Raw genomic sequence first — 27,408 nt, forward strand, 5'->3', positions numbered from 1 at the left:
ATTATCTCTGGGTTTGTAAAATCAATGCTGTACCTGTACTCTATTGTTCAAAAGGATGTCATACGTCCTCTTTCCTGCTGGTGTTTTTTTTTGAGGGTCCAGGATCCTCTTATAAAAAGGCCTAAGGAGAAAGAAGTGCACTGGGTGTCCATCGAATCATTTTTTTGATTGAAATTTCCATTTGCAAAAAATTATCTCTGGGTTTCTAAAATCAATGCCTTTCCTGTACTCTATTGTTCAAAAGGATACCATATGTCGTCTTTCCTGCTGGTGTTTTGTTTGAGGGTCCTGGACCCTCTTATAAAAAGGCCTAAGGAGAAAGAAGTGTACTGGGTGTCCATCGAATCATTTTTTGGATTCAAATTTCCATTTTCAACAAATTATCTCTGGGTTTCTAAAATCAATGCCTTTCCTGTAATCTATTTTTCAAAAGGATGCCATATGTCCTCTTTCCTGCTGGTGTTTTGTTTGAGGGTCCTGGATCCTCTTATAAAAAGGCTTAAGGAGAAAGAATTGTACTGGGTGTCCATCGAATCATTTTTTAATTCAAATTCCCGGTTGCAACAAATTATCTCCGGGTTTCTAAAATCAATGCCTTTCCTATAATCTTTTTTTCAAAAGGATGCCATATGTCCTCTTTCCTTCTGCTGGTTCTGTTGATTGTCCTGGAGCCTCTGCTAAAAAGGCCTAAGGATAAATAAGTGTACTGGGTGTCTATTCAATGTTTTTGTAGATTTCCCGGTTGTAACAAATTATCTCTGTGTTTCTAAAATCAATGCCTTTCCTGTAATCTATTATTCACAAGGATGCCATATGTACTCTTTCATGCTGTTGTTTCTGTTGAGGCTCCAGGAGCCTCTTATTAAAAAGGCCTAAGGATAAAGAAGTGTACTGGGTGTCTAATCGATGTTTTTTTCTATTTCCCGGGTCATATAAATGATCTCTGTGTTTCTAAAATCAATGCCTTTCCTGTAATCTAATTTACAAAAGTATGCCATATGTCCTCTTTCCTGCTGCTGGTTTTGGTGAGGGTCCTGGAGCCTCTGCTAAAAAGGCCTAAGGATAAAGAAGTGTACTGGGTGTCTAATCTATGTTTTTTTAGATTTCACATTTGCAAAAAATTATCCAGGGGTTTCTAAAATCAATGCCTTTCCTGTAATCTATTATTCACAAGGATGCCATATGTACTCTTTCATGCTGTTGTTTCTGTTGAGGCTCCGGGAGCCTCTTCTAAAAAGGCCTAAGGATAAAGAAGTCTACTGGGTGTATAATCTATGTTTTTTGAGATTTCACGGTTGCAATTAATGATCTCTGTGTTTCTAAAATCAATGCCTTTCCTGTAATCTAATTTTCAAAAGGATGCCATATGTCCTCTTTTTTTTTTTTTTGCTGAATAATCGTTTTTACTGGGATGGGATAAAAAAAAATGGAAATAAGTTGTCAATTGTTGTACTATAACAAGATTTCTGACAAAACAGGTACAAAAAGTAACAAAATATTATGAATCAGAAAGTTGTAACAAGAGGGACCAAAGAAAAAAAAACCCTACATCACTGGGCAGCTGGATAGCTGAACTGCAGCACCACACTCCCCACATTATAAGACATAAGTAACACTGGGAAAAATACTTTTAATTGAAATACATACTGATAACTATGTTAAAGTAGTTAGATATACCAAACTGGACTTGTATTGATGAGGAATGAGTGCTTAAGAAATACAACAATTACATTTTTATAACCTTTTTTTCCCCCACTTTGAAAATTTACAGAATTCGCCCAGTTTGTCTCTTGCATCCATGCTTCTTTTGTTTGAATTCACCACTACTAGATCAGTTTCCTTCTAAAGGATAAATTCCATTATGCAAAATGAGTTGTAATTCACAGAACGTGGTTTGTTTCCTTTTGATGAGGAAATTTTTTTTTTGTTCTTAGCAACAAAACTGCGTTACTTCATTTAAGGGGTTGCGGGCTTGCCTGGAATCTGAAGCGTCACATAATTGGACAGAAGTGGACAGGTTTGTCTACATATTTTACATTTAATAAATCCACCTGTTTGGCAATAAGTCAAATATTACATCTACAATGTCTTCACCAAATCGTAGACATAAATATGGAAATCGTCATCAAATTTTATGAAATAAACAGAGGGTTTGGCTTCCACTTGGTGTATTACCATGCCAGTCCTTTTTGAGCCATCTTCTTTGGCATACTCCACTTGCTTTCCTACAAGGCTGTCCACAACTTCTCCTGGTTCTCTTTCTGCTGGAGGGGAATCATTAGAGTCTGGCATGATGCAGAGATCTCCTTCTTTGAAGTCATCTAATAGCTGATACATATATAAAACTGGGTCCTTCTCGTAGGTTATATAAAACCATGTGTTCATTATGGGAGCTCTTGCTAAGACCATTCCTCTCCACTCATCCTTAGAACCATCTTCTGTTTCAAACATGTGTTCAACAGCTTTAACAATCATTGTGTCTGCCAAGTGAGCATCACTAATTCGAGATGAAGCAACTCTATCTGGAAGAACTTCAAGAGCAGACACTCGCTCGTCCTTGTGGAGTTCTAGTCCATAGACACAATCAAATCCATCATATTTAATAAGATAAAGGGATGGGTTGACTGGCACTTGATCCAATACAGTTCCTTTCCATTGTGTTATTGGGCCACTACCTTCTTTTCAACCATGCTGTATTCTGCAACCTACAATATTCCTCCGGGGATGGGAAATTGGTTTGCTTGGACCAACATTATTTCGATGCTTCTTGTGAGAAATCCTTTTTTTCATCATACTGGCAGACACACCTGCATGTGCTGCATCACCTCTGGCTCTCTGACCTGCTGCCTTTCCGAATGGGGTCTTCATTCATCTGTGTATAAAAGGGCAGCAAAGCTGCCAAACTAGGGTAAAAATCCTATTCCTCCAATTACCCTTTTTTGTTCCAGTCTATACAAAGAAACTGTGTCCTTTTAGTCCACCATCCAAGCAAGATTTCTGTGTTTCAATCCACAGCAAGTGGTTCCAATGTCAGGCTACTCCAACCTGAAGAGTGCTGCATAGACGTAACATTCAGTTTACTACACAGTCCCTCCAGTCCTTGCGATTTGTTGCAGTACTCTGTCTCAATGATATATATTTTTTTTTTAGTGTCCTAACCTCCTCCCTTTTTTCTGCCTGCCTTATCCACCATAGGTTTTGTCGGCAGCACTAACAGCAACTCCCGCCTCAAGCTCTCCTGCTGAACTTCCAGACCCGGCCCATACCCTCACATTCCAGTTCCTCGTTTTCCTTTGTCTTTGGAACCCCTCCCCCCAATACATCTCCTCTGCCAGATCCATATGTCCTCTTTCATGCTGCTGGTTTTGTGGAGGGTCCTGGAGCCTCTGCGAAAAAGGCCTAAGGATAAATAAGTGTACTTGGTGTATAATCCAATTTTTTAGAGATTGCACGGTTGCAACTAATGATCTCTGGGTTTCTAAAATCAATGCCTTTCCAGAAATCTATTTTTCTAAAGGATGCCATATGTCCTCTTTACTGCTGCTGGTTTTGTTGAGGGTCCTGGAGCCTCTGCTACTAAGGCCTAAGGATAAATAAGTGTCCTGGTTGTCTAATCCATTTTTTTTAGATTTCCCGGTTGCAACAAATTATCTCCGGGTTTCTAAAATCAATGCCTTTCCTGTAATCTATTAGTCACAAGGATGCCATATGTCCTCTTTCATGCTGTTGTTTCTGTTGAGGCTACGGGAGACTCTTCTAAAAAGGCCTAAGGATAAAGAAGTGTACTGGGTGTATAATCTATGTTTTTTTAGATTTCACGTTTGCAAAAAATTATCCACGGGTTTCTAAAATCAATACCTTTCCAGTAATCTATTATTCACAAGGATGCCATATGTACTTTTTGATGCTGTTGTTTCGGTTGAGGCTCCGGGAGCCTCTTATTAAAAAGGCCCAATGAAAAATAAATGTACTGGGTGTCTAATCAATGTTTTTTTCGATTTACCGGTTGCAACTAATGATCTCTGTGTTTCTGAAATCAATGCCTTTCCTATAATCATTTTTTTCAAAAGGATGCCATATGTCCTCTTTGCTGCTGCTGGTTTTGTCGACGGTCCTGGAGCCTCTGCTGCGCATAATAAAGAAAAAAAAATTAATTTAACTTGACTGAATAACTGAAGCATGACTTCAGGAGTCAGGTGTGGTCGTAGGTAGTGGTTGTTGTTAGCAGATTATTTTTATTGCAAATTGCAATTGCCACAGTGTGCATAAAATGTGCGTCACTAGTCCAAATTTTAATTTTTTTTTTTCATTCAGGATTAGTTTGGGGTACGGCGCAATATTGGAAAGGCAAAAAACAGGTCTCGGTACCCGTTGATATAAGGGGTGACTACTAGTGCTTTTACCAGGCTCCTCTTGGATAGCCCCAGAAAGTGTGAGTATGAATCCCAAAAAGAAAATTAAATTAAGGTTGAAAAATTACTCCTAAGTAAATTGTAAGACCTGGAGCTCCTCAAACACACGTCCTACCGCATCAGCTATAGGCTCCGCCCACCCAAATCTTACCTTTTTAATGCCAATTGATATTGCCACAGCTGGAACAACAGTAACTAACATGTGCGTCACCACAGTCTCCGAAGCTATTGTCGGATGTATACAAAAACAACAGTAAAGAATTCCATTTGGGGCGCAAAGAGATGGCTACCGGAACACTGCAGGAACTTCACAACAGTGGCTGTCTTGTGTTTCCGGTGATGTTGTAGACATCTGGGTAGTGTACAGGGAGGGCAAAAATCCTCTCCATCTCTGTGCACCACAGGACAGGACGTCCTTGTCATCCATAAGCACATGAAATTGCTGGCATTTTCGTTGCTTCAAGAAGTTCAGTTTTTGTGGTGATAGTACAGAATAAAATAAACTTTTGTTTCCTACCATACTCAAGACAATCTTGTAGTTCAAGCTTCGGACTTGCTGTGGGAAACAGTGGGCTGTCCATAGCAGGAAGATGATTTAGACAGAAGTAACGGGCTCTGATTGCAGGTGACACATGTTTATCGTCAATCATCAAAGGGGTTGCGTGCAGAATATGGCTGATGGCCCCTTATTCACATGTTTGTCCAGAGCAGCAACATTTGCAAACAGCCAGAAGAGAGGTCGGTTCTCACCAGCCTTAAGTTGAGCTTCAATTACCAAATGCTGATATTCAAAAAATAGACAAACAGTGCCTTAAAAAACACATTTGCAATATGGATTCACCAGAGCAAGGTCATTGCAAGTATTTCCCACAATAACAAAATTAAAATGACACAACTCCGCAATCTTCCCCTTCACATTATTATTGTCACACTCCATTGTACTCCTATGCCCACCTCCCTGCTCTTGTTTTTGTTGAGGGTCCTGGAGCCTCTGCTAAAAAGGCCTATGGATAAATAAGTGTACTGGGTGTCTAATCAATGTTTTTTTCTATTTGCAAACAGCCAGAAGAAAGGTCGTTTCTCACCAGCCTTAAGTTGAGCTTCATTTACCAAATGCTGATATTCAAAAAAATAGACAAAAAGTGCCTTAAATAACACATTTGCGATATGGATTGACCAGAGCAAGGTCATTGCAAGTACTAAGTTCCCACGATAACAAAATTAAAATGCCACAACTATGCAATCTTCACCTTCAGATTATTATTGTCACACTCCATTGTACTCCTATGCCCAGCTCCCTGCTCTTGTTTTTGTTGAGGGTCCTGGAGCCTCTGCTAAAAAGGCCTATGGATAAATAAGTGTACTGGGTGTCTAATCAATGTTTTTTTCTATTTCATGGGTCATATAAATGATCTGTGGGATTCTAAAAACAATGCCTTTCCTGAAATCTATTATTCAAAAGGATGACATATGTCCTCTTTCATGCTGTTGTTTCTGTTGAGGCTCCGGGACCCTCGTATTAAAAAGGACTAAGGATAAAGAAGTGTACTGGGTGTCCAATCATTTTTTTTTCTATTTCACTGGTCATATAAATGATCTCTGTGTTTCTAAAATCAATGCCTTTCCTGTAATCTAATTTACAAAAGTATGCCATATGTCCTCTTTCCTGCTGCTGGTTTTGTTGAGGGTCCTGGAACCTATGCTTAAAAGGCCTAAGGATAAAGAAGTGTACTGGGTGTCTAATCTATGTTTTTTTAGATTTCATGGTTGCAAAAAATTATCCACGGGTTTCTAAAATCAATGCCTTTCCTGTAATCTATTATTCACAAGGATGCCATATGTACTTTTTAATGCTGTTGTTTCTGTTGAGGCTCCGGGAGCCTCTTAATCTTATTAAAAAGGCCTAATGAAAAATAAGTGTACTGGGTGTATAATCAATGTTTTTTTCTATTTACCGTTTGCAACTAATGATCTCTGTGTTTCTGAAATCAATGCCTTTCCTATAATCATTTTTTCAAAAGGATGCCATATGTCCTCTTTCCTGCTGCTGGTTTTGTCGAGGGTCCTGGAGCCTCTGCTGAGCATAAAAATTTTTTTTTTTTATTTAACTTGACTTAATAACTGAAGCATGACTTCAGGAGTCAGGTGTGGTCGTTGGTAGTGGTTGTTGTTAGCAGATTATTTTTATTGCAAATTGCAATTGCCACAGCGTGCATAAAATGTGCGTCACTAGTCCAAATTTTAAGGTTTTTTTTTCATTCAGGATTAGTTTGTGGACCGGCGCAATATTGGAAATGCAAAAAACAGGTCTCCGTACCCGTTGATATAAGGGGTGACTACTACTGCTTTTACCAGGCTCCTCTTGGATAGCCCCAGAAAGTGTGACTATGAATCCCAAAAAGAAAATTAAATTAAGGTTGAAAACTAACTCCACAGTAACTTGTAAGACCTGGAGCTCCTCAAACACACGTCCTACCGCAACAGCTATAGGCTCCGCCACCCACAAATCTTAACTTTTTCATGCCAATTGATATTGCCACAGCTGGAACAACAGTAAATAACATGTGCGTCACCACAGTCTCCGAAGCTGTTGTCGGATGTATACAAAAACACTGATAAAGTATTCCTTTAGGAGCGCAAAGAGATGGCTACCGGAACACTCCAGGAACTTCACAAGAGTGGCTGTATTGTGTTTCTGGTGATGTTTGAGACATCTGGGTAGTGTACAGGGAGGGCAAAAATCGTCTCCATCTCTGTGCACCACAGGACAGGACGTCCTTGTCATCCATAAGCACATGAAATTGCTGGCATTTTCGTTGCTTCAAGAAGTTCATTTTTTGTGGTGATAGATAGTACAGAATTAAATAAACTTTGGTTTCCTACCATACTCAAGACAATCTTGTATTTCAGTATTCGTACTTGCTGTGGGAAACAGTGGCCTGTCCATACCAGGAAGATGATTTAGACAGAAGTAACGAGCTCTGCTTGCAGGTGACACATGTTTATCGTCAATCATCAAAGGGGTTGCGTGCAGAATATGGCTGATGGCCCCTTATTCACATGTTTGTCCAGAGCCACAACATTTGCAAACAGCCAGAAGAAAGGTCGTTTCTCACCAGCCTTAAGTTGAGCTTCATTTACCAAATGCTGATATTCAAAAAAATAGACAAAAAGTGCCTTAAATAACACATTTGCGATATGGATTGACCAGAGCAAGGTCATTGCAAGTACTAAGTTCCCACGATAACAAAATTAAAATGCCACAACTATGCAATCTTCACCTTCAGATTATTATTGTCACACTCCATTGTACTCCTATGCCCAGCTCCCTGCTCTTGTTTTTGTTGAGGGTCCTGGAGCCTCTGCTGAAAAGGCCTATGGATAATAAAGTGTACTGGGTGTCTGTTCAATGTTTTTTTTATTTCCCGGTTGCAAGTAATTATCTCAGTGTTTCTAAAATCAATGCTTTTCCTGTAATCTATAATTCAAAAGGATGACATATGTCCTCTTTCATGCTGTTGTTTCAGTTGCGGCTCCGGGACCCTCGTATTAACAAGGCCTGAGGATAAATAAGTGTAACCGGTGTCTAATGAATGTTTTTTTCTAATTTCACGGTTGCAGATAATGATCTGTGGGTTTCTAACATCAATGCCTTTACTGTAATCTTTAATTCAAAAGGATGACATATCTCCTCTTTCATGCTGTTGTTTCGGTTGAGGCTCTGGGACCCTCGTATTAAAAAGGCCTGATCATAAATAAGTGTCACGGCTGTGTAATCAATGTTTTTTTCTAATTTCTCGGTTGCAAATAATGATCTGTGGGTTTCTAAAATCAATGCCTTTACTGTAATCTTTTATTCAAAAGGATGACATATCTCCTCTTTCATGCTGTTGTTTCGGTTGAGGCTCCGGGACCCTCGTATTAAAAAGGCCTGAGCATAAATAAGTGTCACGGTTGTCTAATGAATGTTTTTTTCTAATTTCACGGTTGCAAATAATGATCTGTGGGTTTCTAAAATCAATGCCTTTACTGTAATCTTTTATTCAAAAGGATGACATATCTCCTCTTTCATGCTGTTGTTTCGGTTGAGGCTCCGGGACCCTCGTATTAAAAAGGCCTGAGCATAAATAAGTGTCACGGCTGTGTAATCAATGTTTTTTTCTAATTTCACGGTTGCAAATAATGATCTGTGGGTTTCTAAAATCAATGCCTTTACTGTAATCTTTTATTCAAAAGGATGACATATCTCCTCTTTCATGCTGTTGTTTCGGTTGAGGCTCCGGGACCCTCGTATTAAAAAGGCCTGAGCATAAATAAGCGTCACGGCTGTCTAATGAATGTTTTTTTCTAATTTCACGGTTGCAAATAATGATCTGTGGGTTTCTAAAATCAATGCCTTTACTGTAATCTTTTATTCAAAAGGATGACATATCTCCTCTTTCATGCTGTTGTTTCGGTTGAGGCTCCGGGACCCTCGTATTAAAAAGGCCTGAGCATAAATAAGTGTCACGGCTGTGTAATCAATGTTTTTTTCTAATTTCACGGTTGCAAATAATGATCTGTGGGTTTCTAAAATCAATGCCTTTACTTTAATCTTTTATTCAAAAGGATGACATATCTCCTCTTTCATGCTGTTGTTTTGGTTGAGGCTCCGGGACCCTCGTATTAAAAAGGCCTGAGCATAAATAAGTGTCACGGGTGTGTAATCAATTTTTTTTTCTAAATTCACGGTTGCAAATAATGATCTGTGGGTTTCTAAAATCAATGCCTTTACTGTAATCTTTTATTCAAAAGGATGACATATCTCCTCTTTCATGCTGTTGTTTCGGTTGAGGCTCCGGGACCCTCGTATTAAAAAGGCCTGAGCATAAATAAGTGTCACGGGTGTGTAATCAATTTTTTTTTCTAAATTCACGGTTGCAAATAATGATCTGTGGGTTTCTAAAATCAATGCCTTTACTGTAATCTTTTATTCAAAAGGATGACATATCTCCTCTTTCATGCTGTTGTTTCGGTTGAGGCTCCGGGACCCTCGTATTAAAAAGGCCTGAGCATAAATAAGTGTCACGGCTGTCTAATGAATGTTTTTTTCTAATTTCACGGTTGCAAATAATGATCTGTGGGTTTCTAAAATCAATGCCTTTACTGTAATCTTTTATTCAAAAGGATGACATATCTCCTCTTTCATGCTGTTGTTTCGGTTGAGGCTCCGGGACCCTCGTATTAAAAAGGCCTGAGCATAAATAAGTGTCACGGCTGTGTAATCAATGTTTTTTTCTAATTTCACGGTTGCAAATAATGATCTGTGGGTTTCTAAAATCAATGCCTTTACTGTAATCTTTTATTCAAAAGGATGACATATCTCCTCTTTCATGCTGTTGTTTCGGTTGAGGCTCCGGGACCCTTGTATTAAAAAGGCCTGAGGATAAATAATTGTGTAACGGGTATCTAATGAATTTTTTTTTTTATTTCACGGGTCATATAAATGATCTCTGGGATTCTAAAATCAATGCCTTTCCTGTAATCTATTATTCAAAAGGATGACAGTACTACCAAAATACAGCCAATGAAGGGCCTTAGGAAGACTGAGCCAAGGTTGGATTGTAGTATTTGGTTAGGCTAATCATGATGGCCATGTAGACCACCACCACCGAGAGTCCTGGAAGTAACAGGGATGATGAGATGAAAGAGCTAAGAATAGTAGAACTTGAAACAACAGAGTTAGCCATGGGTGTTAGTGCAAAACCGCTTGGCTTTTTTTTGGCTTTGGGTGCGGCTATTCATGCAGGCCATATAGAGCTGACAACATTCGGTGTTGTATCAGCTATTAAAATAATAAGAACAGTACTACCAAAATACAGCCAATGAAGGGCATTAGGAAGACTGAGCCAAGGTTGGATTGTAGTATTTGGTTAGGCTAATCATGATGGCCATGTAGACCACCACCACCGAGAGTCCTGGAAGTAACAGGGATGATGAGATGAAAGAGCTAAGAATAGTAGAACTTGAAACAACAGAGTTAGCCATGGGTGTTAGTGTAAAACCGCTTGGCTTTTTTTTTGGCTTTGGGTGCGGCTATTCATGCAGGCCATATAGAGCTGACAACATTCGGTGTCGTATCAGCTATTAAACTAATAAGAACAGTACTACCAAAATATAGCCAATGAAGGGCCTTAGGAAGACTGGGCCAAGGTTGGATTCTAGTATTTGGTTAGGCTAATCATGATGGCCATGTAGACCACCACCACGAGAGTCCTGGAAGTAACAGGGATGATGAGATGAAAGAGCTAAGAATAGTAGAACTTGAAACAACAGAGTTAGCCATGGGTGTTAGTGCAAAACCGCTTGGCTTTTTTTTGGCTTTTTTTTGGCTTTGGGTGCGGCTATTCATGCAGGCCATATAGAGCTGAAAACATTCGGTGTCGTATCAGCTATTAAACTAATAAGAACAGTACTACCAAAATACAGCCAAAGAAGGGCCTTAGGAAGACTGGGCCAAGGTTGGATTGTAGTATTTGGTTAGGCTAATCATGATGGCCATGTAGACCACCACCACCGAGAGTCCTGGAAGTAACAGGGATGATGAGATGAAAGAGCTAAGAATAGTAGATCTTGAAACAACAGAGTTAGCCATGGGTGTTAGTGCAAAACCGCTTGGCTTTTTTTTGGCTTTGGGTGCGGCTATTCATGCAGGCCATATAGAGCTGACAACATTCGGTGTCGCATCAGCTATTAAACTAATAAGAACAGTACTACCAAAATACAGCCAATGAAGGGCCTTAGGAAGACTGGGCCAAGGTTGGATTGTAGTATTTGGTTAGGCTAATCATGATGGCCATGTAGACCACCACCACCGAGAGTCCTGGAAGTAACAGGGATGATGAAATGAAAGAGCTAAGAATAGTAGAACTTGAAACAACAGAGTTAGCCATGGGTGTTAGTGCAAAACCACTTGGCTTTTTTTTGGCTTTGGGTGCGGCTATTCATGCAGGCCATATAGAGCTGACAACATTCGGTGTCGTATCAGCTATTAAACTAATAAGAGCAGTACTACCAAAATACAGCCAATGAAGGGCCTTAGGAAGACTGGGCCAAGGTTGGATTGTAGTATTTGGTTAGGCTAATCATGATGGCCATGTAGACCACCACCACCGAGAGTCCTGGAAGTAACAGGGATGATGAGATGAAAGAGCTAAGAATAGTAGAACTTGAAACAACAGAGTTAGCCATGGGTGTTAGTGCAAAACCGCTTGGCTTTTTTTTGGCTTTGGGTGCGGCTATTCATGCAGGCCATATAGAGCTGACAACATTCGGTGTCGTATCAGCTATTAAACTAATAAGAACAGTACTACCAAAATACAGCCAATGAAGGGCCTTAGGAAGACTGGGCCAAGATTGGATTGTAGTATTTGGTTAGGCTAATCATGATGGCCATGTAGACCACCACCACCGAGAGTCCTGGAAGTAACAGGGATGATGAGATGAAAGAGCTAAGAATAGTAGAACTTGAAACAACAGAGTTAGCCATGGGTGTTAGTGCAAAACCGCTTGGCTTTTTTTTGGCTTTGGGTGCGGCTATTCATGCAGGCCATAAAGAGCTGAAAACATTCAGTGTCGTATCAGCTATTAAACTAATAAGAACAGTACTACCAAAATACAGCCAATGAAGGGCCTTAGGAAGACTGGGCCAAGGTTGTATTGTAGTATTTGGTTAGGCTAATCATGATGGCCATGTAGACCACCATGTAGTAATAAGAACAGTACTACCAAAATACAGCCAATGAAGGGCCTTAGGAAGACTGAGCCAAGGTTGGGTTGTAGTATTTGGTTAGGCTAATCATGATGGCCATGTAGACCACCACCACCGAGAGTCCTGGAAGTAACAGGGATGATGAGATGAAAGTGCTAAGAATAGTACTACTTGAGACAACAGAGTTAGCCATGGGTGTTAATCCAAGACCGCTTGGATTTATTTTTGTATTGGGTGCAGCTAATCATGCAGGCCATATAGAGCTGACAACATTCGGTGTTGTATCAGCTATAAAAATAATAAGAACTGTACTATCAAAATACAGACAATGAAGGGCCTATGAAGACTGAGCAAAGGTTGGATTGTAGTATTTTGTTCGGCTAATCATGATGGCCATGTAGACCGCCCGTAACAGGGATGAAAGTGCTAAGAATAGTACTAATTGAAACAACATAGTTAGCCATGGGTGTTAGTCTAAGACCACTCAGCTTTTTTTTTGGGTTTGGGTGCAGCTAATCATGAAGGCCAGATAGACCTGCCACCATTTGGTGTTGTAACAGGTATGAAAATGCAAAGAACAGTACTACTTAACACAACCTACTTACCATGGGTCCCAGAGCATATGTTTGGTTGTTATATTTTGTAAGGGTAATCATGCAGGCCATATAGACCTCCACCGATAGGGTGAGTATGAGTAACAGCTATTAAAATGCGAAGGACATTACTAATTAACACAACATAGTTACCATGGGTCGCAGACCAAGAGCAGATGTCTTATTATTATATTTTGTATGGGTAATCATCCAGGCCGTATAGACCTCACCAAATAGGGGGAGTTACAGAGATTAAAGTGCTAAGAATGGTAGTACTTAAAACACAACCTCGTTAAAATAGGTAGCAGACCACATGTCTTATTATTATAATTTTTCAGGGTAATCTGGCAGGCCATATAGAACTCCCCCGATGGGGGGGGAACAGGGATTAAAATGCTAAGAAAAGTACTAATTGACACAAGCTAGTTGGGTCCAAGAATGCATGTTTGATTATTAGAATTTATTAGGGTAATTATATATCTAACAAATCTATCTATTTCTCTTCTATCGATTCTATCTAACTATCAATCTATGTATATCTATCTATCCTATCTATCACTATCAATCTATCTTCTGTCCGGGATGTTTTGAGACAGCCACTTTGGGAATGTTAGTTGATTTAGACCCATTATGGCTTAAAAGCAGACTCTGCATCAACTATGTAATTTTCCATGGGAGTTTTGCCAGGGATCCCCCTCCAGCATGCAACAGTCCAGGTGTTAGTACCCTTGAAACAACTTTTCCATCACTATTGTGGCCAGAAAGAGTCCTTGTAGGTTTTAAAGTTTGCCTGCCTATTGAATTCAATGGCGGTTCGCGCGTTCGCAAACAATACCGGAAGTTCGAGTCCGCGGTTCGCGAACCGAAAAGTTTAGGTTTGCGACATCACTAGTGAGTAGGATCGACTGAGGTGTTGTAGCGTATTGTATGCAGAGTTATGCTATGATCTCTTGCTCTTCCTTTGAGGATAACTGTTGAGGATCTTTCTGAAAATAAAGACTGTCTCAATTTACATCAAAGGACTGTTGATATTTGGTTCTTGATTTATGGTTGCTATTGGATTTTTTGTATATTATTATTTTTTTATTTTTTTTTTAAATATTTTTATTAAATTTCAGATATTATACAGACATTGAAAACACAACTGTATAGTTATGGTAGTATTAAATATTACAACAAAGTTCCGCTCATTTATCATATAGGATCTAAAAATACAGAGAAAAGACAATAAACATGCTTTCAACAATCCATTGTAGATTATTGCCTAACCATACCTAAGCTTGAAAACAATTGGAGTTAAATAGAATTTTGTACCCAGAAATGTCTTAGTTGTTGTTAGTCTTAGTGAACATATAAACTACACGAGAGGGGATTCGTGCCTTTTACTAGTAGAATTGGTGAGGAGAAGAAAAAAAAGGGGGGGAAGGGAGGGGAAAAGGAGGGTTCAGGGTTGAATCCTGGAATCTCATAAAATTCACGCCCACGGCTCCCACATGTCGCAGGCCATCCCAGAGCGAGAAGCTAAGGATATATCAATTATTGTTAAAATTAAAATTTGGAAAAGGTAATCAGGGAGGTGTATTTGTAACCCTACCTTAATACTCTACCTCATGTTTCCCAGACATTGGCCTCTATTTATCAAGAAAAGGAGATAGAGAGGGCGCCACATAGTGTGATATTGTTTCATGCAGAATGATACAAATCTAGAAAGGTAATGTGCTTACCAAAAACTGTTGTACTGTGCTGTGACCAGTACAATCTCGCCTGCTAGCGCTTATATCAGTGGCTAGTACACTGCCAAACAGGATCCTTCCTGGGGCTCTTCCTTAAAGCTGTGGGCTTCAAAGGTATCTTCAGTGTTAGCTGTGAGCAAGTCTTCGTTTTGCAACTTTGAAATTTTGCTCAGTATTGTTGCATAAAAGAATGTATACAACTTCCAGAATTAAAAGAATTAAAAAGGCTTTACCATAACGCGTTTCTCAACCTCCATGGGTCGTTTCATCAGATATCAAAGCGAATAAATAAACGAAGACTTGCTCACAGCTAACACTGAAGATACCTTTGGAGCCACAGCTTTAAGGAAGAGCCCCAGGAAGGATCCTGTTTGACAGTGTACTAGCCACTGATATAAGCGCTAGCAGGCGAGATTGTACTGGTCACAGCACAGTACAACAGTTTTTGGTAAGCACATTACCTTTCTAGATTTGTATCATTCTGCATGAAACAATATCACACTATGTGGCGCCCTCTCTATCTCCTTTTCTAACAGCTACATCCCCGCTCTCTGGGAACAAGAGGAGCTGCCTTCATTAAAGCACCGACTAATAAGATCACCTCAAAAAACGGACTCAAACTATTGTTGTTTTTCAGCCATCAGCCGAGTAAGACTTACTCGATAAAGAACAAAGTAACTATTTGTTTGTAAAAAAACTTGTTGGATTATTCTATATTTCTTTAATCATTTATATATTTTCTTTTCTAACCATAACAGCACGCCTTTGTATCCCCCATTGAGATACTACACTCTATTTATCAAGGTCTGGTGGACCTGATCCGACAGTGCGGATCAGGTCCTCCAGACCTCGCTGAATACGGAGAGCAATACGCTCTCCGTATTCAGCATTGCACCAGCAGCTCACAAGATCTGCTGGTGCAATGCCGCCCCCTGCTGACTCGCGGCCAATCGGCTGCCAGCAGGAAGGTGTCAATAAACCCGATCGTACTCGATCGCGTTAATTTCCGGCGATGTCTGTCCGCCTGCTCAGAGCAGGCGGACAGGTAATGGAGCAGCGGTCTTTAGACTGCTGCTTCATAACTGGTGTTTCTGGCGAGCCTGCAGGCTCCCCAGAAACACGGGGCATTAAGCTCCATTCAGAGCTTGATAGATAGGCCCCATTGCCTTCACAAATCCCAACTCAAACAATGAGTCTCTATTTTATTATTGGTTGCAAAGCACAAGCTTTCCATTGATTCAATGTGAGTTAGGTTATTTAGCACCTGGCTCCACCTAGGGCCCTTAGGTTGTCGCCAGGCTTTTGCAATGGCTAATTTAACCGCAATAAATAAGTAGATGCACATGTTAAGTATGTGTAATTGTGTTTTTTCTGGAAAAATGTGAAACAGCCCTGCCTGGGATCTTTCATTGATGCTAATGCTAAACTTCATGCAATAAAAGAAGCTTCTAGACCACAGTCGTTGTAGTTTGGAGCACTCCCACCACATGTGGGTCACTGTTCCTATTTTACCACATCCCCTCCAACACATTGGTAAGTTTATACGTGAATTTTGGAAAAGCTTAAGTGGTGTGTAGTGCCATTATGTAAGGATTTTAAAATATAATTCGTAAAGAGAGGTCCCATGAATCGCCTTTTTGGTGGCGAGGGTTGCAAAATGTCACAGGGTTTCAGGTGCTTCAAAGTTAAGAGTGTGTTCCCATTGCCGTATATATGGTGTTTTAGAAAAAAGAGGAGGTTGTAATATATCTACATAAGACAAATAAAACATTCTAGGGATTCTAGTTTTAGTCAGCCATCTCTGTTCCCAAATAATTTTTTGTCTGGGCTTTGAGGTAAGGAAGCCCCAAGATTTCAAAAAGCTCTTAAGTCTAAAAAATTTGAAATATAATAATGGTGATGGAGAAAGCTGAGTGGATGTCATAATGGATTCATTAACATATAAGTCGCTCACAGTTTCCACTTGAATCTCATCCCATATTTTAGGATGAGCATCTAATAAGGCTGAAAACAGTCCCGGAATAGCGTGGATTGGGGATGGATGAGGAGAAATTCCCTGTTTGTGTCTAATTTTATCCCAGAATTTAAGATTTGAGATGACAATATAGTTGCCAGTTATATCAATTTTTCTAACATGTTTTGGGATCCATATAACATCTTTTAGAGGGACAGAGATATCAATGGAACCTTGTTCCAATGGCAACCATTTTGCAGTATGTATTCCTGTGCCCCAGGCCAAAACGTGTGTTAATCTGGCTGCTTCATGGCATGCTGTGAAGTTAGGTAAAGCCGCCCCTCCCACCATAACAGGAGTTTGCATCCATTTCATAGCTACCCTAGGTCTCTTGCCACCCCAAATGAAGTGGTTGCACAACCATTGAAAACGAAGAATAATAGATTTAGGGATCGGAACCGGTAGACATCTAAATAAATATGTTATCTTAGGCAACAGATTCATCTTTACTGCCGCAATTCTGCCCCACCAGGAAAGGTTAGGCAAATTCCATCTGTTTGTAAGATCTTTAAATTGTTGAAGTAAGGGGTCGAAGTTTGATGAAATAGTGGTTCTCGTGTCATGGGATAAATAGACATATAGGTGTTTTAATTTGTCCGTGGTCCATGTAAAAGAAAATTGTCTTTGGAGCGTCAGTAATATGTCTTGGGAAAGATTTAAAGTGTATGCTGACGTCTGAAAATAGTTTAATTTATAATAACTGTTTTTAGCAATTTTTTGGGTTTTAAACAAAAATAGTAAGGTCGTCCACAAAGAGTGCCACTTTTTGTGTACTATCATGAATTCATACCCCTTCTATTTCTGTGGAGGTCTTAATAGCCTCCGCTAGGGGTTCTATCACAAGAACGAATAGTAAGGGGGAGAGGGGGCACCACTGCAGAGTTCCATTGTTTATTGAAAATCCTGGGGAACAAAACCCTAGTCCACGTACCACAGCTGTTGGGCAAGAGTATAGGGCCATAATTTTTATATACAGTTTAGAGGAGAATCCAAATTTCTGTAATATCCCCAACAAGTGGAGCCAATCTACTTGGTCAAAAGGCTTTTCTGCATCTTTTCCGACCAGCCTCAAGAAAGATATTTAATTGCCTTTGAGTATTATCAGGTCCCTCTCTACCCTGGACGAAACCCACCTGGTCCGGGTTTACTAAGAGTGGAATAATGTTTTTCAGTAGGTCGGCCAAAATCTTTGCATAAAACTTGGTATCTAAATTTAATAATTAAATAGGCCTAAAATGTGCACAAGCATTGGGTGTTTTACCTGGCTTAGGTAGCGTGATAATTGTAGCCTGTAAAAACTCTTTTGGGAACGACCCTGACTATCCAGCTATGTTAAAGACTCTTAACATAATTGGGATTAATTGAACTGAGAATGATTTATAAAAAAGGGTACGTGTACCCATCAGGACCAGGGGACTTGCAGGGTTTTGTAGCAGTTTAAAATGGGGTTACCTCATTTCTGAGGATAAAGTGGCTTCTCTGACTTTTTGAATACTTTTTGTGAAAGCCTTTTTCCAATATCTCCTCTCCTAGCTAATGTACCCATATTTCTGTGATCTTATCTAAATATTTTGTGTTCACTGGTTTTAACAATCTTTTCCTTCCCTGCCAGATCTATGAAATCTATGTAAAATCTATGTGTGGTCAGTAGGGGTTTCGTCTCTTATAAGAGTGTGTAGATACTGTCTAGCTTGTAGGTATGCATAGCAATGTGTGGTAGGTAATTCATAGGTGTTCCTCAGAGTCTCAAATGTCATCATAGTTTTCCTGTCTTCCATTAAAGTCTGACCTGTAGTGTGTAAGCCTTTTTCTTTCCACTGTTGAAAGGCTTTAGAAGTGATTCCAGCTGGGAATTCTGGATTCCCATGCCATTGTAGGTAATGTGTAATCCTGTGACTAGCTCCCAGTCATTTGCAAATCAGTCTCCAGGCCCTTGCCAGCTGGTTTAAAAGATCTAAATTGCTTATCCATTTGTTTGCCTGTGTTTGTGTCATTTGGGGTATCATCTCTAATGCCCATGGTTGTATTAGAGTCTGTAAATTTCTTCTGGTTGGTTTACCAGTCTATGAGAAATTTACATTGGGCTGCCCAATTGTACAGCTCAAAGTTTGGCAGCGCTAAATCCCCCCCATTTCCTTTGATGCCGTAAGTTTCCAGTAACTAACCCTGTGTTTTTTATTATTCCAAAGAACAATTTGTGTGATTGATTTATGGTCTGTTTTTTTAAGTATTCCTGACACTATCTGAAAGAAATAAAGAAGTTTAGGGCAATATATCATTTTTATGAGGCCTATTCTGCCTGATAGGGAGAGTGGCAACTGAGTTCATCCTTTAACTAAATTATGCAGCTTTTTGAACAGTGACATATAATTAATGGTATACAATTTGCGCAAATCTACATGTAGGGTAATGCCTAAATATTTAAAACTGTATTTTTTAAAATCGTATCCTGGTATTAGTTCTGTTTTGTCCATATTAATTTCATAACCAGATATTTAACTAAATTATTTGATTAGATCAATTATCTTTGTGACATTTTTGTGTGGATCCTGGACATATAGTACCATATCATCTGCAAATATAGAGACCTGGAGTGTGGTTTCACCAATTTTTAAGCCTTCTAACTGCCGTCTAATTTTCCATGCCAGGGGCTCTATGGCATGTGCCTCTGTGAAGCAAGAAAGGTTGGGTTGACATTTCATTAACCAAAAGGGATGCCTGTGAGATTTTGTAAAGGTTAGAAAGTGCTTTAATAAATGAGCCCTCTATTCCTATCCTCTCTAGTGTGGTAAATAGGTGATCCCACAAGACCTTATCAAAGGCCTTTTTCGGCGTCTATCAATAATAAAGCCGCCTCTTTATGGTCTTAATTTTTTGTTTAATCCTGCAAGATCATCCAGTAATGTTGTATTACTGTTTGTACTTTTCTAATGTTAAGAACTGAGGATCTCCCCTTAACAAACCCGGTTTCATCAGTATGTATTATGTTTGGTAGAATTACAGCTAATCTGTTGGCCACTATTTTTGTTAGTATTTTATAATCCTGATTGAGCAATGGTATGGGACGATAAGAATGGGCTAGGAGGAGGTCTCTTCCTGCTTTATGAATGATACTTATATTAGCTTCTGCAAATCTAGGTGAGGAGTCTACTGTATTCTCTAGCATGCCATTGTACAACTGTGCTAGGGGTGAACATATCTCAGGTCCCATGATTTTGTAGAACTCTGCCGGTAGCCCATCTGGGCCCGGTGTTTTTTCTAATGTCAGTGCCTTAATAGTCTCCAGTATCTCCTCTGGAGCTATTGTGTGGTTAAGACTATCAAGTTGGGATTTTTCTACTTTATGCAACGTTACTTGTTAAGCTGATAAGGGCGGGGCCACTGTTGTTCTTAACAAAAGTTGCTATAAGAGTGAAATCTGCTCTCAATTAAGTGACACCAAGGTATATAGAAAAATGACAGGTAACCCCTTAGGCCCTATTAGTAAAGAAATCCAATCTATTGTTAAAACAGCTTTGATAAATGGTCTCATTGATTCTAAAACCAGTAATTTTTTGCAGGTTAAAGACCCCATTACCCCTGTTTTATATGTGCTGTCAAAGGTGCATAAGTCCATGACTGCTCCCCCAGGGAGACCAATTGTTGCTGGCACTAATTCTGTTTTTTCAAACATAGCTATCTACTTGGATAGAGTGCTTAGACCCCTGGTGGAGCAGTCATGTTCTTTTATTAAAGACACCAATGACATCTTGGTGAAATTGGATAATTTACAACTGCAGACTGACAAATTTATTTTATTCAGTTTGGACGTCAGTAGTCTTTACACCTCCATTCCCCACGCAAGGGGTATTGATGCAGTTAAAAATGCTTTATATTCAGGTGGGGCTTATTCAATTGATAGGATTGATTTTCTTCTACAGTTATTGGAGGTTATCTTATATAACAACTACTTTTTATTTGAAGATTCTTTTTTTTCTCCAACTACAGGGCACTGCCATGGGCTCCAACGTTGCCCCCAATTACGCTAATATTTACATGAATTCCTATGAGGAAAGATTTGTATTCGAACACCCACTTTTTCATCAGTGTGGCGCCACCTGGTGGCGCTACATTGATGATATTTTTGGGATTTGGTTGGGCAACGTTGGGTTCAAGATGACCTGAACTCATCTACCTCTAATATCAAATTTACTTTAGTTAGTAACATAGTAGACATAGTAACATAGTAGATAAGGTTGAAAAAAGACTGAAGTCCATCGAGTTCAACCTATACAAATCTAAAATACTTACAAAAAGCTCCAGTTAAGCTTAAATAACCCCATTAAAATGTGACCCATTTAATACTAGCAATCATATCCATGAATTTTGTTTATATACAGAAATTTATCCAGACTATTTTTAAATGTATCAATGGTATTGGCATTCACTACCTCCTTTGGTAATGAGTTCCACAATTTTATTGCTCTTACAGTGAAAAAACGTTTCAGTTGCAGGAGATTAAATCTCCTTTCCTCCAACCTTAAATTATGACCTCTTGTCAGAAACAATTTTCTTGGAATAAACAGAGCTTCTGCCATCTCTGTATATGGGCCTTGAATATATTTATATAAAGTAATCATGTCACCTTTCAAGCGCCTTTTTTCTAAAGAGAACAGACCCAGTTTGGCTAGCCTCTCCTCATAGGTTAATTTCTTCAATCCCCTTATTAGCTTTGTGGCCCTTCTCTGAACTTTTTCTAGTTCTGCAATATCTTTTTTAGCAATCGGTCCCCAGAACTGCACTCCAAACTCAAGGTGAGGTCTTACCAGGGCTTTATATAATGACAGAATTATGCTTTCCTCCCTTGAATCAATGCCTCTTTTAATACATGCTAGTATCTTATTAGCCTTTGAAGCCGCTGCCCTGCATTATGCACTCATCTTTAGCTTGTTATCTATTGCTACTCCCAAATCCCTTTCCTCCTGTGTTTGGCTAAGTCTTGTCCCATTTAAAAAATACGTAGCCTGCTTATTTTTACTTCCAAAATGTAGAACCTTGCATTTTTCCGTATTAAATCTCATTTTCCATTCACTTGCCCATAGTTCTAATTTTAGCAAATCCCTTTGTAAAGAGAGTTCGTCCTGCTCTGACCTAATGACCTTACTTAACTTAGTATCATCTGCAAAAATAGAGATGTTGCTATTTAATCCTTGCTCCAAGTCATTTATAAAAATATTAAAAAGAACAGGGCCCAGTACTGATCCCTGGGGGACGCCACTGATTACCTTTGTCCAATCTGAGTATGATCCATTTACTACTACTCGTTGCTCCCTGTCTTTTATCCAGTTATTTATCCATGAGCTAACATTTTCAGCAATTCCCAGTCCCTTAATTTTGTGCATTAATCTCTCATGTGGCACTGTATCAAATGCCTTTGCAAAATCTAAGTATATCACATCAACTGATTCCCCTTTATCTATATTTTTACTTACTTCCTCGTAGAATCTAATTAGATTAGTTTGACATGATCTATTTCTCCTAAAGCCATGCTGATTAGAACTCATAATCTTGTTTACACGAATATGATCATCAATATAATCCCTTATAATCCCTTCAAATATCTTCCCCACTATTGATGTCAGACTAACTGGTCTATAGCTTCCTGGATCATCCCTGCTTCCCTTTTTGAAGAGTGGCACCACATCAGCTTTACGCCAATCCTGGGGTACCATGCCTGAGGATAATGAGTCTTGAAAAATTAAGAGTAAAGGTTTGTCTATAACAGTGCTAAATTCCCTTAACACCCTTGGGTGTATTCCATCTGGGCCTGGAGTTTTATTTACCTTAACATTTTCCAGTTTTTTCCTGATATCCTCTAAACAAAACCCAGTTAGTGGTATGGACTGGCATGTTCTATTCTGTTCCAAAGTATCATTCAATGGTTCCTCTCTTGTGCATACTGAAGAAAAAAACTGGTTCAGTACCTCAGCCTTCTCCCTGTCATTATGTATCATGCTACCCTCCACGCATTTTAATGTACCTATATTATCCTTCTTAGATTTTTTGCTATTTATGTACTTAAAGAACCTTTTAGGGTTAGACTTAGAATCCTTGGCAATTAATTTTTCATTTTCAATTTTGGCTAATTTGATTGCTTTTTTGCATGCTTTGTTACATTCCTTATAAATATTGTATGCTGAGTCTGTACTATTTTCTTTTAATAATTTAAATGCCCTACGTTTCTTGGATGTGTCAATAACTAAGGTTCATAACAGTTTTTCCACTGATATTTTCAGGAAAGATACAGATCGCAATAGCCTCTTGAGTTTCAACAGTGCACATCCCCCATCTCTGGTTAAATCTTTACCATGGAGTCAAATGCTACGAATTGTGAGAAATGATGATATCTCCAAATTAAGATTAGCAGAGATGGGTGATAAATTTTTACAACGGGGTTATCCCCTAGACCTCATTAATAAAACCATTAATGGTGTTCTTCACTTACAAAGACAGACTCTTTTAAAACCAAAACCTCCCAAATCAGATCAGTGCAGGATGACTTTTGTTTCTGAGTATTGCAGACAAAGGAATTTAATCACAAAAATTATACGCCGACATTGGGGCATTTTACAAACATGCAATACAGAAATAAAAGAATTTCAGCAATTTCCCATGCCTGCTTTTAAGAGGTCCAAGAACTTATGGGATGTGCTTGTTAAAGCTGACTTGGGCCCTAGCAAAGCGTTGAGACAGAGCTACATTACTACGAAAAACTTGGGTTGTTTCCCATGTTTAGGTTGCAGTAACTGTGGGTCTATCATCAAGAGTCCCCATTTCCTACACCCACATACTGGTTATAAGTTTATATACAGAGATTTTTTTACTTGCAACACTAAATTTGTTGTTTATCTTATTAAATGCCCTTGTGGGCGTGTCTATGTGGGCGAGTCGACTAGAAGAATAGGGGACCGCATCACAGAACACAAGAGCAAAATAAGGTGCAAGGTGCACTCAGCCCCGGTAGCCCATCATTTTCTATCAGCAGGCCATCAGGTCAGTCAACTTAGGTTCCAGGTTATCGAACAAATCCACACCCCCAGACAGGGTGGTAATAGAGAGTTATTACTCAAACAACGTGAAACATTCTGGATTTTTAAACTCGATACCCTGGAACCTAAGGGGATGAATAGAGAGATTGACTGGACACCATTTTACTAAGCTGCAACTTTTTATATCATGTTATTAATTCTTGTATGTTGCTCTCTTATGTTACAGATTTTATTGATTAGGGCTCTACCTGTTTTGCTGTTGTGGAGTCTGATGTTGCTCTCTTTGATGCCACACAAGTACTTTTTCTATTCTTGCCGTATATGTGTATATTATTTAATATTTTATACATAATTGCAATTATGCATTTATACATTTAGCATTACTATATGCCAGATTATCGATTTAGTAAAAACAGTCAATGTGTGTCGGCACCTATGTTAACTGGTAAAGTGCTTGTAAAATAGCGAGTAGATCTCTCCCCCCTCTCCTGGTTAGGCAATGTCCAGCATCACTAAGCCTGACCTGTGGAATGGCAGGAAAAAAACGACCCTCCGTATGTGCAAACCAGGTGCACAAGGAGCTGGTCCGGCACTTGACGCTCTCACTGACCGCTCCGGTCCCCTCTGCTCGATCCACCTGTGATGGCGTGTGACGTCACTGGGCAAAACTTTCGGTACACGGAACTTCTTTCTCCTCGATAATGCTATGCGTGTCCCGGCAACAGCCAAGACCAGGATCGGTGCGCTAGAGAATAGCAGATGTAGCACACTGGAAACTGGTGCAACCTCGGTTCCGCAGAATAAGAATGATCAAAGTTCAAATGAGGTGCACAAACAGCCAGTTGTGAATACAAGTAATCTTTTCTTTATTTGCAAGTAAAAATATTCGCTCCCTTCAGGGATACAGGATATACAAGAATAGTAGTGAGTGTAGGTAACTTCACTCTAGTGACTGTCTGCTGACATGTTTCGGCGATGAAGCCGTAATCGTAGCTACAGTCTCAGGTGTGCACCAGTCTAATAAACCTGTTCCTGGTACCTGATTGGTTTAAAAATATAATTAAAACCACACCTAGAGTGATGTTAACCCCCACTCCTTTTACACATAAGACATAATGGAATAGCAATTATCCATTGCTTATTGTGATATACACAGTTAGGAAATCCAAATTATATGCATAAACAGTCAAAAATGAAGGAAATTAAACTTGTAACCTTTTTTAGGAAATGCTAATGGTTAAATATCAACTGATACAATATTAGACACATTAGCAAGAATGATAAAAATAAATAAATAAATAAACAAAAAGCATACACTGTATATCGAGTGACAATGGACCTTACATATATATATATAGAGAACCAATTAGATCCTTATTTATATTTATATTAACATATGTATATAGGCCAAGCTCCTGCCTAGAATTCAACAAAATATATTTATATTTGTGCATAGTGCAAGAGCTAATTTTATCACACATTTTCTTGAGGTACAGTGTTCAGGGTTTAAAAGACCCTGTGTATAAGCAGGACTTAAACATTCGGTACACAGACCCAGAACCTGAAAATCATTCCCAAAAATTAATAAGGTCAAATTCTCAATTTAGACCTTCCGGGACTCTGGTTCTAAGTCTGTGTATCCAAAATACCTCCCTCTTTGCCAGCAATCTTTCCTTGTCCCCACCTCTCTTGTTCAACTTAACCTGCTCAATAATGGTCCATCTGAGTGACCTGGGACTTTGATTATGATGTATTTTAAAATGCTGAACCAGAGGAGTAGTCAATTATATATAAATATATCACAATAAGCAATGGATAATTGCTATTCCATTATGTCTTATGTGTAAAGGGAGTGGGGGTTAACTTCACTCTAGGTGTGGTTTTAATTATATTTTTAAACCAATCAGGTACCAGGAACAGGTTTATTAGACTGGTGCACACCTGAGACTGTAGCTACGATTACGGCTTCATCGCCGAAACATGTCAGCAGAAAGTCACTAGAGTGAAGTTACCTACACTCACTACTATTCTTGTATATCCTGTATCCCTGAAGGGAGCGAATAGTTTTACTTGCAAATAAAGAAAAGAATACTTGTATTCACAACTGGCTGCTTGTGCACCTCATTTGAACTTTGATCATTCTTATCGATTTAGTACTTTACTTTTTTCTTGTAGTATATATATTCTTTGATATAATGTCTAAGTTGTAACTTTGAGCACTATTCTTGTTCATTTAGGCCTCTAAATAGCTGTTTTTAATTGTTTCTTACACTGGTACACAAGAGGGCGCTATACTCATAATTTTTGATTGCTCTGAGAATCTAAGGGTTAACTCCCAGGTATTAGCCTATATAACCCAGGTGTGTAATGATTGTTTTTAACACATGATTAAGGGGCATAGCCCCGAAACGTCGTGACACTGTCTGTTCCTGTTTTTTGTAATAAAGAATTGAGGATTCACTAAAGGAAATCATCCTGTTTATTTTTTCGCAACGTTACTTGTTGTCAGAATTTTCTTCTTTTCATTAGGGTTTATTTGTTGTGGTGAATAGAGGTCTCTATAAAAGTCTACAAATGTTCTCTGAATGTCTGCTTCTTTGTTTAGGATTTCATTTCCCTGCATAACCGCTAGGATTGTGCTCTTCTTTTTAGTAAGCTAGTGATGTTAGCTAAAAGTTTGCCAGTTTTATTCCCAAATCTGTAGAACTTGGCTTGTGTTTTGGAGTATGAGGTATTCGTCTGCTGAAATAGATAGTTATGATAAAATGTGTATATGAGAGAGGCGCTACTAAGAGCTCTAAGTGTTAAAAAACTAAGTGACCGGGGAGAAAAAGTGGTCTAAATTATATTATTCTAAATTTTTAGTTAGCTTTATTAAGATGTGAAAGATTTATAATTATAAAAACAACATACAATAACGGACTAAGAAATAAATAGATTGTGGAACGCAGGTTATAGATATTTATAATTCATACCCAATAGATAGTGTAAAAAAATATACTAGTCTAAAAATAGTAGGATATTTTATCAATATAACACTCTAGATGATATAAAAATATGGAGATCGAGTTGGAATATAAATAAATTTAACTATTTAATAATTCAACACATAAATAAAAACAATTCAACACATACATAAAAACAATAATACATATGATAGAATACAATAGAGACTACTATTTAATTGAGGATACTAAATTATTAAAAATACTAAATATGAATGAATGAAGAGAGAGCCCAGGTGTTGTATCCAAATATAAAAAAAAAAGAGAATAAAAGTTAATATTGAATATCCAAAATTTATAAAATGTCAGCGGGGTATTCCCAAATTCATATGTAAAGTTTATTCTTTGGATAGAAACAAGTAGCAATCTTATAACATCGCATACACAGTATCTTCTGAAGGCAGCATTGTTTCAAATCAGTAATGTCAGTTTCTATTTGGAACAATAATGTTCTTATACCGAATATCTCCTTTCAATTGGCAATTAGATATAATATTAGTGGCCAGCCACTGTTATATTTTACGTTGATCCATGCTGAAAAAATATAAAAAACAATAAAGGGATAAGACCACAAAATTTGTACCTTGAAGTGAGTCTCACTTAGCCCGCTTTGCAGGTAGTCTCACCTTTTCTTGTTTGTGATTTGTTTTCGAGTGATTCCCGATGTTGAGGTCCCTGGTGATAGTGGTTTTTTGTGACCCAGTATATTTTCAAACTTGCGCAAGTTACCTGATAACCGGTGGTTTTCTCCTGCACTTAGTACTCCATTGTACGCAGGTGGTGATCCGCTTTTTACCAGTAGTTTTCTCCTGCACTTAGTACTCTGTTGTATGCAGGTAGCGATACGCCTGTCAGACTTTATTTCCCGCTAAT

The 27,408-nt window shown here is 38.7% G+C and overlaps 1 pseudogene; it reads right to left on the reverse strand.

The window, feature by feature from the left end:
- Nucleotides 1–2,014: 2,014 nt before the first annotated feature.
- LOC128647765 (spindlin-Z-like) lies at nucleotides 2,015–2,994 on the reverse strand (annotated as a pseudogene).
- Nucleotides 2,995–27,408: the final 24,414 nt, after the last annotated feature.

This window comes from Bombina bombina, chromosome 2, assembly GCF_027579735.1.
Source record: "Bombina bombina isolate aBomBom1 chromosome 2, aBomBom1.pri, whole genome shotgun sequence".
Taxonomy (NCBI): Eukaryota; Metazoa; Chordata; class Amphibia; order Anura; family Bombinatoridae; genus Bombina; species Bombina bombina.